The sequence below is a fragment of the Micropterus dolomieu genome, linkage group LG01 (genome assembly GCF_021292245.1).
Source record: "Micropterus dolomieu isolate WLL.071019.BEF.003 ecotype Adirondacks linkage group LG01, ASM2129224v1, whole genome shotgun sequence".
Taxonomy (NCBI): Eukaryota; Metazoa; Chordata; class Actinopteri; order Centrarchiformes; family Centrarchidae; genus Micropterus; species Micropterus dolomieu.
Genome location: NC_060150.1, coordinates 40,520,046 through 40,532,520, shown reverse-complemented (window position 1 = coordinate 40,532,520; position 12,475 = coordinate 40,520,046). Strand labels below are relative to the sequence as shown.

The 12,475-nt window shown below is 38.1% G+C and overlaps 1 long non-coding RNA gene across 1 annotated transcript; it reads left to right on the top strand.

The window, feature by feature from the left end:
* The first annotated feature begins 2,755 nt into the window (after window positions 1-2,755).
* LOC123974816 lies at window positions 2,756-10,036 on the top strand. Its single transcript, XR_006825936.1, has 4 exons — window positions 2,756-2,935; window positions 6,991-7,135; window positions 7,900-8,026; window positions 8,345-10,036. It is a non-coding gene; the product is annotated as an uncharacterized LOC123974816 (long non-coding RNA).
* The last annotated feature ends 2,439 nt before the right edge of the window (window positions 10,037-12,475 follow it).

Sequence of the window (12,475 nt, the reverse complement as noted above, 5' to 3'; positions counted from 1 at the left end):
CTCAGACAAGTCGATGGGATAAAACTGGTTAAAACTCTCTTGTTGCTGGTGAGGAACCTCTGAGTAAGAGGCCGCGGGGGTAATAGAGGCTCTGATTGGCTCCACCTTATTGGTAAAATAAGATAAAAAGAATTCACAGTCATCATTACTTCCAGCTGAGGTGCAAAGAGGGGTTGGGTTTACCAGCTGATCCACAGTCTTAAACAGAAACCTGGGATTGTGTTTATGTGTAGTAATGAGTTCAGAAAAATAGTGTGTTCTCGCATCCTTAACCAAGTTATTGTATTTAATTGATAAATCCTTCAGACTGAGGTAATGGACTTTTTCCATCTGCAAATATGTACATATCACGCATAACATTGTGTAAATGATGTGTGATAAACAGCCAGTCATCTTGAGTAAATGAGGATTAATTTGAAATATGTAAAATTTTGAAAAGAGTTTTTAGTTTCAACGTACGTAAGAAAACGGGAGAAGTCATTTTGAAAATGTCAATTTTCCATTGTTATCACTGTTGCCTATAAATCCCAGTGAGAACTGAATTGTGATTTCAGCTGAGCATGGAATGAGCCAACATGTCTAGTGTATTAATTATTTCAAGACAGCAGTCTGCCATTGAAGGACAGTTATTGCTCTGCCGTGTGGCTCAGTAGATTTCAGTATTAAAATGCAACATTCTTTTAACTTTCATTATTAACCCCTGGGTGAGACCAGTGTGTGGATGACACATAACAAAGAATAGAAAGCCCATCACACATGTTGAGCTTGAGTGAGAAAATTCAATAGTGAGCTTAGGAAATGAAAAGAGCAGTTTGATGAGAGAAATAACTGGGAATGTTTTTTTTTCTCTTATTGTGAGCTGTCTCTATGAAAGGCCACAAGTTTCTGTCACTAGTGATTTTGTTTTCATAGAGTGGTCTAATCCAGGCTCTCCAAGCTGTCAGGTCCACTGCCTCTCATTGTGCCCCTTGCCTATCTGATTATCTACAGCATTACAAGTGGCCAGAACCACATCACCTCATTGTTACGAGTATAATACATTTTGGCCAGATCTGTGCTTTTCAGAACCATGACTATGAAGTACTTTGAATGAGCTCACCACAAAGTCCGCAGAGGACTGTAATGACATTCATAACCTTTCCCGTGTCCCCTACAGCAGCCACCGATGATGTATTTCCCTTTGGGTTACCAGTATTAAAGGGCCTCAGCTAAGCTACTCAATTCGACTTTACCCTGACATTCTTCTGAGTGCTGCTGAATGAAAAGACACCACATTTGTTCTATGATTTTAGCTAGCATTCTTTCTCTTTTATAACATTGGGCCTGTGGGAGGACACATTGTGCCGTTGTATTCCACCAGGAAAATGGATGATAGCAAGATAGGCTATCTGGCTACCACTTGGAAGGTGGAAAATACTTAAGCTTACTAACATTAGCACTGCTGAGTCATTGGCAGCTCCCACTGACTCAGTGTTGTGTTGTGTCGTCTCACACTATAGAAAGGAGAGGGTTAAGCTCACAGGTGGGACTAAGCAATGGCTAATAATGTTTGTGTGGAGGTTGGAATTGAAGTGTTATAACAAACTATTTTTAGGGACCACCCACGCAGATATTGCATCAATCAAATTATAGTACTGTCAGTTGGAGCTACACCCTATGGAGATACCAACTTAAATTATAAACTTCTTATTTTTGATAATTACAATGTTGACCAAATAAGTACACCAGTCAATACAAACAACAAGGATATAAACAATATACTGATTTATTAGCAAAAACTATTTTCAGTTTAACAAACTGTCACCAGTAGCTATTCCATAAGTTAATAGTAACTATTTCCGTTTTACTAGTAACAACTGATTAATACTTGATTGATACTAATACAGAATTTTTTGTTACTAGGAACTATTCTACTAAGAATTAAGACATTTTACTAGTCATTAATAATTGACTAGTAACCCAAAAAGATGTAGCTAGAATGAAAATGTTGCTAGTATTTTTTGGAATCGTTACTAATGACTAAAAATGTGTTACTACATAGTAACCTTATAATTGAACCTTCGCTAAGCCATGCCCTGAATACGGAGCTGGCCAATCACAGTGCAGTATAGGACTCGCTCTAACTGAGGTCCGACACTTTCATGGCTGCGTTCCATTGACTCTATTGCAAAAGGAGTCGTAGGGGGTTTTTTGCTGTATGTTTCCAAGATATGGTCAAACGCCATTCCTGGGGCACTTGTAATAAATACAATCGCTACCCAGAGAGGTTAAAAGGAGAACTACGATTTATTACCTTTCCAAAATCTAAAACAAATCCAGAAAAATGTTGGCTGTGGATTGTTTCTAATGTAATGTTAGTTAGCTAACACTAGCTACCTTACTACTGAATGTAACATTATATAACTTAATAGTGAAGAGAGGCCTACCCACTTTTACAGGAACAGTGTTGATCCTTAATATCGTTGTCTTCTTTCTCAATCGTCAGGTAATAAAATGGTAAACTTTCACTCTGTGATCGGTAGGCTTTAGCTTCTATCATTATTTTTTTCACGTCAGTTTGACAGCCTGAATACAACCTTCAAATGCACAACGCAACTGCAAGACTGTCTGGTTCTTTCTGAAGTCGTTTGTTCCAAAAATTAGACAATATTTCTCCGGGGAGTGCAGTTATAGACAGTGGCCTGATAAAAATCCGACAGTTTGTCGGACTTAGCAACAGTAACTAAGGGGGGCATGGCTTAGCGAAGGGTCTATTAGTTACTAGCAGAGCCCTTTAAAGAGAGAGTCGCATCATCTCCGTTCACTCCAATGGACCAGTTTTTCACAGCAATGGCAGATCATGGAGCGTCTGAATAGTTCCCGGAAGTTAGCATTAAATGCTAGCAGCGCAGCAGAGCTGCAATAGAAAATGCTATTAGGGAGGTACGTTTACAAGGTAAGACGTGTATGAGATTATATATTATTAGCACAACTGAATCAAGTTAATATGTGCATTAAAACATGTTAGTAGATTTCCCCCACTAAACACTTAACGGTTAACAAATTAACAAACATGTGCGTGTATGAATAAAAGATTTCTTACTGGATATGTTTACACTAATTACATAATTACTTTGTACAAATTCATATCACATCATCATCAAAGTTCCTGTGTGTGATGAGTGTTTGTCTTTGTGGAAAAAGTACTTATATTTTTTTGTTGTTAGCCTCTTTAGTGATTGTAAGGTTGCTCCTATTGACCTGAGTCAACCATTTCTTCCTCCTCTCCATGTCAGCTGGGAAACCATACATTCAAACTCCTTTTTCTGACCAACTACAGCAGCATCTCAAAACACAGCACAATAAACCGTCCTGTAGACTATTGTAAGACAGTACACAGGCACAAACCACTTAACATGCTGTTTTCTGAGTTTATTGGAGATTTATTAAATTAATACATAGCAATCATTGATAGTCACCTGTCTGTTCTATCTGAAGTCATAAAGATTACATTAGCCATTAAAATCAATTAACCCTGGTGTTACGACACCCACCAAAGCTCGTTACAATGGAGGTCGAACATAATTGAAGAGTCCAGGAGTTATGCAACAAAACATAAGTTTATTGAAATAAACCTGAAATAAGTTCAGAAATGAATTCAAACAAAACAACAAATCTGATGGGGTGGCCAAAACAAACAAAAGAAAGGGAAGCCCTCCAGATCCTACGGTCCTTTGTGGGCTGGTCTGGAGGGCTTCCCTTTCTTCCCCTCTATCCTAAATCAATCCCTAACTAAACAAACAGAAATAAAGCCACAAAAACTAAACTACCAGTCCCATCAGAAATATCAGAAAAGAACAATAATCAAAAGAAATACAAATCAACAGCCGTCTCTGTGGTCTGCTGCTGCCATGGCTGGAAGGTGGACAAAGAGAGAGCCAAGCGCCCAGCTCCCTCTTATGCGTTTCTCCCCTCGTCTCCCAGACCTAACAAGGAGAATGTAACACCTGGTACCATGGGATTACCAAAAGGAATGTTAGAAAAGTAAATCTGATCTGAATTTTAAAACATTGTGTTTCCAAGAGGAACACACTTTCCAATGTAAGGTTAGCCAAAAAATGTCAACAAGGTAGGTGATTGTAGCTGTTATTGTCAAAAATATCTGTCCTTTTAAAAAAATAGTGATGTAACTTCATACACGTGTCAGTGTGCTGTACAAATATTGCAAATCAACACATTCAATTTCCAAAAATCACTTAAAATTGCATATTTGTTGTTTCTCTCTCTGAACTATCTGCGGTCTCCATGAACCATGTGACGATGAAGCATTTTGGACCCCGCTGACTGGACTCTCTGTTTAAAGGGCTCTGGTTACTAGTAAGTAACTGAATAGTTACTAGTAACCATTTCCATTTTGCTAGTCACTATTATTTAGATAATAGAGCTTATTCTTTATTCTTCTTTACTAGTAACTATTCTGTTCTTACTAGTAAGAATGAAAATGTCAACAAACCATTTTACTAGTCATTAATAATTGACCAGTAAAAGTATCTTAATAATAGATACCAGTAAAATGGAAATAGTTGATAGTAACTAACAAATAGATCTGAACTGCAGAGCCCCATATATTTTAAACTAGTAACTATTCCATTAGTTACTAGTAACTATTCCTGTTTTACTAGTAACAACATATTAGATACTAGTACAGAAATTTTACTTACCAGTAACTACTGAATAATTTACTAGTAACCATTGTTTAGTTACTAGGGACTAATTGCACAAGCCAAGTCATTAATGAATGACTAGTAACCCTAAAAATGGACTAGTAATAATGAAATGTCCAAAATCCAAAACTCTCTCTCTTTTTTTCACGTCTTATTGCTCACACACCAGAGCTTAGAGTTGATCTCGTCGCCATAACAACCTCGTTATTCAGCCTGATCAACGCTGAGGGCACAATAGACTCTGCATCAATGCCAGCCAAAACATCACTCTGCACAATCAGCCCAATCGCTGTACAAGCCTCTTATCAGGCTGCATGCACTGAAAGGGCCTGAAGCGCAATCAGATCCACCTCGTGAATAAACGGACCCAGACGCTGACTGCTACTTTTAATTTGGCAAACAGTGAAATAATGGGGGCTCGCTTGGAGTTAGACTAGTTTGGAACGGGTAACTACATGCAAAGTGTATTATGAATGATGCCTTTGCCCCTTAAAGGCAGTCATTAGAGCACTTAATCATAAAATATTGCTCCTTGGATACCCAGCAAGTCCTGCTGTGTTAGAGCAAAACTTGCTCCCTAGTAGCCTAGCATGCATTTTTCATAGTATCAGACCTACTACAATATCCCCATTTTTTACCCAAAGGTAATTTATCATTCTTGCCATGTCTAATTCCTGGGATCTCTGCTCTGCATGCTTTTAAATTATTTAAATTTAAAGTATTTATTTTGCACTGATTGCATAATTGAGTGGTATCACAGGCTTGTCAGTGTGTGAAAAATAATTTTCAACAAAGTGCCATTAAGATCTTTTGTGTGTAGTATAGCCTCTAAAGAGAGAGGAAAGCATGTTGGTGTGATGCAGCATCTTTTCAAGGAAGGAAATGCTCTGTTGTCCTAAGCTTTCACAGTACAGAGCTTGGATTTTGTCAAGAGTTGCAGCACCTTTGAATTCAAAGTGATGATGTTGCGTAAAGTTTTCTCCTCAGGGTGGTAAACATCATCTCTTCTCCCTTGATATGTAAAATATCTCAGAGACACACTAACGTTAAGTGAAGAGAAGTGATATTTGGAGAATTTGTTTCATTATACTTTTCAAAACTTTTAAAACATCAATTGCTCCAACCAATTAACGGCCATCATGGAAGTTGTACTTAACATCTAGTTGTCAGGATGTGATACATACAGTATATGGCTGTGAAATAAGTTGCGAATTAACCATTGAACATTCAGTGTGTCTGTAATGGGAATTCAGTTCATTTTGCACATGACCAATTTATATAATGATTAAATACATAATAAATATGCAGCATGGCTCATATTTAAACTATAATGTCTGTCTTGGAGATATATTTTCTCATAACCTAGAGTATTTTAGACCCCTTTTCATTTATATGCACACATATTATTTCAGTCTTTGATGATTCCTCGCTCTATCCTGGTAATTGTTGAGACTTCCTGCTTCCTGTTTTGGTTGCCGCTGTGCCTGCATGGTTGAATTCAGATTCTCTGAATCTTAATTAAAACTTCTTCAGTCTTGTGAGACGAGCACCATGTTTAACTGCATATTCATCATGCAGCGTATAGTGGTTGATTGATCATATCAAAATAACTTCCTGTGTGCTCCTCTCCAGAACTTCCTGATTGCTAATACAGCTCGGAAAGTCAATTTACAAATTTGCAAATGCTGTAGCACGGATGAGTTTGTCTGTGTTGCCTTGCAGCTGCTTCTCCTAAGAAGATATTTGGTCTTGGACTTTTAGTATATTCCATTCCACTCACATTCCTGTTAACATGTTCGCCTGAGGAAATATTATCCTATAATTGAAATGTCAACGTAACCTACAGCAAAATTAAACATTTTATCTTTGTTTCGCCTTGACTATACACCATAAAACTTTGTTTAAAAGCAGAATTCCAATTAGACGCCTGTCCCTTTTACTGGCCTGGTGTGGCTACACGCTTTGACAAATAAACCAGGTCTCAATTAGAAGCCTGGTCTGGTTATTATATAATTCTTTGAATGTCTAAAGCCTCTTAAAGGAAACTGGGTGTGCTTGAGCTAGATCAAAAGAATGATTTGTAATTGATATGATATTCAAAAGCCTAATTTTTATTAAGTAAGTAAGTAATATTCATACTGGTATAAATAAACTGTGATAGTAGACTATTCCCCATCTTTCCAAAGGAATTAAATGAATATAATTTAAATAAAAATATGGTAAAGGCACTTTTATTTTCATGTAAATGTATCAGAATTTTTTCTCTGTATTTAACCCATCCCTCAAGGGAGTAGGGGACAGCCACTGTACAGCACCCAGGTACCAAGTCCAGAAACTCCACACTGAAAGGCTTGGGACGACCGGGTTTGAACACTGGACCTTCTTGTTGTGAGGCCACGGCACTATCAAGTGGGCCACCCTGCCACCGCAGGGTGAGTTCAGTGATTAAAGCAAATAGTTTGTTTTATGTCACTTGTCTTATCAGTGTAAATGAGACTGGAGCTTTGATGAGAGCATCACACCACTCCCATATTTAAAACCACAGTGTTTCTGTTGAGAAATGAAATGAAATTCACAAATATGAACATTTATCCACCTATAAGAAGTAACAAATTAAAAATTAAGTGAAACATTAAAATTGTCCCTTTAACAACAGTTGTCAACCCCCACATCCATGGACCCTTATCCCTCTGCTGTCTTCAGTCACCCTGGTAAACATGAGGGTTTTGTGTACAGTTCATTATTATCATCAAAACATTCAAATAGTAATTGCTCTCTGTGAATGCAGCTGTGGAGCTTAGATTCCAACACCTGCACATGAGGGTGTTAACATTTGAGGTTGACATCTGCAAGTAGCTCTTAGTGCTGTGCTTATTTGTCTTGTTTCCAAGGAAACAACGATCTGTTGGGTCATCTTTCATATGGTGACAGCTTCAACAAAGGACCAGTCATCTTAAACTTATACCAATTTTCATAGTTATAACAATAATTTAGTCATTTTTTTGTTCTTTCATCAAATACTATCCAGTCAGCTGGCACCACTGAGGATTTGGTGATGCAGTGTCCAAAAATCTGACCTACATACCTTCAGGCTAGCTAGAGTCGTTAAATCAGAATTTATTTGTCATGTTACACCACTTCTGAAACTAGAAATCCTGTTTAATGCAAAATAATGTATTTATTTTTAAAAATGCAGGCTGATATATATCGAGGCATTAATGCAGTGGCACTATTTTTGGGTGGAATGAATAAGCGGGCTCCAGCCTGGCAGGACTCCAGAATGTTGGGATTAATTGCTGCAGTGGGTGATTCAGCACCTGCAGGTAACTCATCTACAGTTTTAGCACGCACCTGTATTATGCAAGTATTTGTTCTCAGGCCCAAAATGCCATGTAAATCTGGTTTCATTTGTGCTATATTAATGAGCATTTTTCTTGAATTGGTTTCTATTCTTCCTGCTAGAATCAGCTATTTTCTCAGTAGGATATGAAGTAGTGGTTCAACAGAGAAAAGAGCTGGTGACAATTAGGTTTCCAGTTTAGTTACTTTTACTGGCTTTGAAAATTCCTAAGTATTTTATTGTTTTTAACTACACAAAGCAGCAACCCTGTCCTCACTTAACCTCTGTTTTTCTTTTTCAGTAGAACACGGTGGCAATCTGAATCTGAGCCACATGGTGACTGTTTGATCATATTTCACTGCCAGATCTGCAGAGGCTGCAACCAACAATTTGCCCACTGAAAAACAAGCTTTCTCCAGCCACACTCTGATATAGTATAAGGCCACCTCCACAAGCCCCATCATGACACATTCTGACAGATGTATTAAGATAGAAAAGACTAAAACCAGACACACACATATGTACACTTTAAAAGAGAAATCTATCTTATTTTCTTCTGCTGACTGGCTGCCTTAAATTGGAAAGAATAGCATCCACGTTTTTGAGCAGAGTGTGTTCATATGCCCAAATGCCATGAGTCCTTTGCGTCATGCACTTTTGGTGGTCCAAGCAAGCAGGCAGTGCAACCAAATCTCCAGAGTAAGTAACAATCAGGAAGATTCACCAAAATTGCACTGCACTGTTTGATTGTTACTAACGCGCCCACTTCCGTGCCCCTCCTTCCACGTGGTTCATAGGGCGACACCGTAACACCCAACAGGAACTGGTGAGAAAATAACCTGGGTGTAGTGGGTGAAAATGCCACTTTAGCAGCACAAAAGCACCCACATACTCTATGCAATGTCACGAAAATAGAGCCCTCTGTCCTTTCAGAGATGTTCTGAGACGTACCAGGGTACATAAAAGTCAGAAATGGAGAGGGAAAAATAGGTTGAAATACACCTCTCTCACCTACCCACAGAACCAGTTGAAATCATGAAAGATTGGCGACTTGCAGAATCCAAACAAGATGCCTTTTGTAAAAGTAAATTTGTCTTGTTGGGTGTGTTCAAATGAATACTATATCTCTATGATGTGATTACTTCCTAAAAAATGTTAATTCACACTACATGGGATTCAATGCAGGTCAACGCATCTACAGGATATATAATTCATTTTGTATTTGGGAAGTGCACTTCTGTGGTCCATGCATTACAGGTTGAAAAGCAGAAATAGAGGTTCCTGCTCCCATATTTTCCAGTTCAGGCCCAGCTTTGTCACCACTGTTTCAGTTCTTTGTAATTCTTGCACTGGGTCACTCACTGCAGGCCACTCAATCACTCCTTCACTCGCCGTGTTCTCCATGACAAATAGATGTGTTCCTGCCAAGCTCTTCTTAAACAAATGAATGTGTTTTCTGCCACCAGACCAGACCTGGGGGTTTTCTATTTTTTTTCCTTTTTTGCTGAAACAGGCAAAACACCTTGTTGTTTGTCACTTCAGAGGTCTACTGTATATCTCACTCCTCTGGGCGATAGGTATTTTTCAGGAAGACAGATTAATACATCAGTTTCCTATTCTCTGCTCACTGCACTACAAATAACCTGCTCATATCTATACATAGCCTGCCTTCTGCACTTGTTTTAGAAGATAAACCACACCTAAGCACTGTTCCCCCTGACTTACTTAAATCTGTTATCTTGCTATTTTATTTCCCTTTTATTACAAAGACAGAAAAACACCTGAGTTTCTTTGCATGATAAATTCACATATTGTATATGTTAGCCAGAACAGAGAGAGAACAGAAGTCGCTGGAGTGGTGTAAATCACACACTGATTTGTATTTCATTCCTATACCCTTCCAAAAATCAAGTCACCCCATATCATGTGAACATAATATATCCATCAAACCCTAACTCCAATAAACTAAGCTATTTGTTAGCACACTCCAAAACAACCTGCATGAGGTTTTTTTGCCACCATTAGCAGGACAAAGATACACCAGCAGTACTTTTCGGCAGACCTAAGTTGATGGTTGGTGCAGTAGTTCACCACCTCCAGTGGATGTGTGTTCAGACTGAACAGTAAGTGAATTTTAGAGGCAGCATGCTAGTTTACAAAGTTAAAGAACTATTGGTTCAACATTTCAACCGCAGCTGCTGACAGTCACATCAGCACCACTCTCATGCCTGTAGTCTATGGTTAATATAAAGCTACAGCCAGTTAGCGTAGCTTAGCACAAAGACTGAAAACGGGGAAACAGCGAGCCTGGCTCTGTCTAAAGGTAACAAAATTTATTGGTGGCTTTTCTTGACCAGTAACTAAAGTGAGTTAACTAGCTGCTTGCTTTAGCAGCACAGATCATATAGTGGTCCTTTGGTAGCAAATGTTTCTCATAAACTCAGAAACAAGTTTAAATCTATATTATTTTATATGATCCCAACAATAGCTGAAGATAGCAAGAAGAACTGACGGTGACATTGTTTATTATATGTGAATAAACCATGAAGGTCCACTGAGAAAGACACAATTTCCTTTTTCCCTATAACTGAAGTAGGAAACCGTGTAAAAAGTATTTACTAGCACTGCATGTTTTGTCCTATTTTTTCCCACTTCACCTGGATTATCAAAGATTTCTTCTCAAAATCTATGACAAACGCCATAGTGGAATTTATAATTTAGAATGCACCATTGCTTTTTCATGCATCAAATAGACCTTGAAATTGTATTTCCAGTGGGAGATGCTATTGATAACATAGAGCCTTTGACTGTGTTTTGTTGGGAAAGGAGGAGTCTGGTTTAATGTAGTAAAAACAATCTCCATCATGGTGTCCTCTCAAGCTGTTTCTAAAAGGGCCATCTGTGTTGCAGCACTACAGAACTGTCGTCAGTTTATTCACGTAGAGAGGGGGATATTTTTATCTGTGAAATTTGTAAAGAGGTGCAGTTTCACTCCATGCTGGTCCCAAGATAAATACATTACTAGATACAGTTTGAGGAGTTCACTCAGATATACTTTAGTAAGGTGTTTGCTGTTGTTCCAACCAGGATTAAATGCACGTGTTGGGTTTAGGTTAAAAATAAAAAATTGCAGGTACTGTATGTCGATGAACATCTTTGAAAGAGAAAATGAACAATGAACAGAGACGTCAGTGTCTGTGTGTTTTCCATGAAATGTGTAATACAAACCCCAGCTTTGATGTCTTTAGCAACGCTAGCAGCATGGCTCAAGGGATGGCAATGGTCCATCACTTTTCTAGGCTGAAATATCTCAACAACTGCTAAATGGATTCCCTGTTTAATTTTGTAAAGACATTCAGTGATGATGGTCCCGAGAGGATTCATCCTATAGACTTTGGTGCCTGCTGGAAATTTTCTTGAGCATACCTAATTTTCTACATGTATGTCCCTAGAGCAGGTGTTTTCAAAGTCTGTTGCGTTATGGTGAACTAAATAACAGAAGTGGAAGAGTAGACAGAGAGAAATACAGTACCTCCGGGAGCTATTGAGTTATTGTGCTTGATCAGATTAGCGAGCAACTGTCACTTTCTGGTGCAAATCTCTTTAAAACAATATTTTTATCAACCAATTTTGTGGTGACAAAATGGCGTCGATGAACAGAAAATGCTATTTTTGTATTTATTCACAATACTGTTTTAGGCTATAGCCTAATTATAATTTGAACTACATTAAGGTATATTTTACATACAGTACTGTTTTACTGTATAGTGTGTTTGAATTATACACAACACAGTAATTTAATTGGTACAGTAATTTGAAAAGCTGTACTGTATTTTAAAACGGTCAATAAAATTCAGTTGCGAAGCTGTCATCAAATATACAAGTGTGGAAATCTACCTGAGAAATACAGAAAAAGAAAAAATCCGTATATATCCGAATAATCATCCGCTTATAGTGATCAATTTTCCACTGTAAGAGGGTGACTTAAATGTATTTGTGCAAAATGATTTGATGAAAGTGTTTTCATTCAAGTATTGTTGTCAGGCTAATCTTAACTTCCGCTATTTTAAAGCTCCATGTCCACTCCAGCTGTCATGTTGTAATGGAAACCTCTTTACGCCAACAGCACCAGGGCAGGTAATAAATTGAGGTGTCAAAAGATCCAAAATTACCAGGACTAGGTGAGTGTTTTGTTGATGCCTGGCAGCTTCAAGTAAAGCAGTCATCATATTAATAAATTACTTGTTCTCTTTTCTTTTCTTTTTTTTTTACTGGCAGTAATCTGTCTGGCTCTTGGCGTCTTCCTCTCTATCCGATAATGAGGTGCCTCCAACCTCGCCCAGGGGCTTTTTTGTAGCTGCTATGCCAAATTTGCACTTCTGAACAACTTTTAATTATACTCTCTGGTATGGAAATACACCAGTTGTGGTCT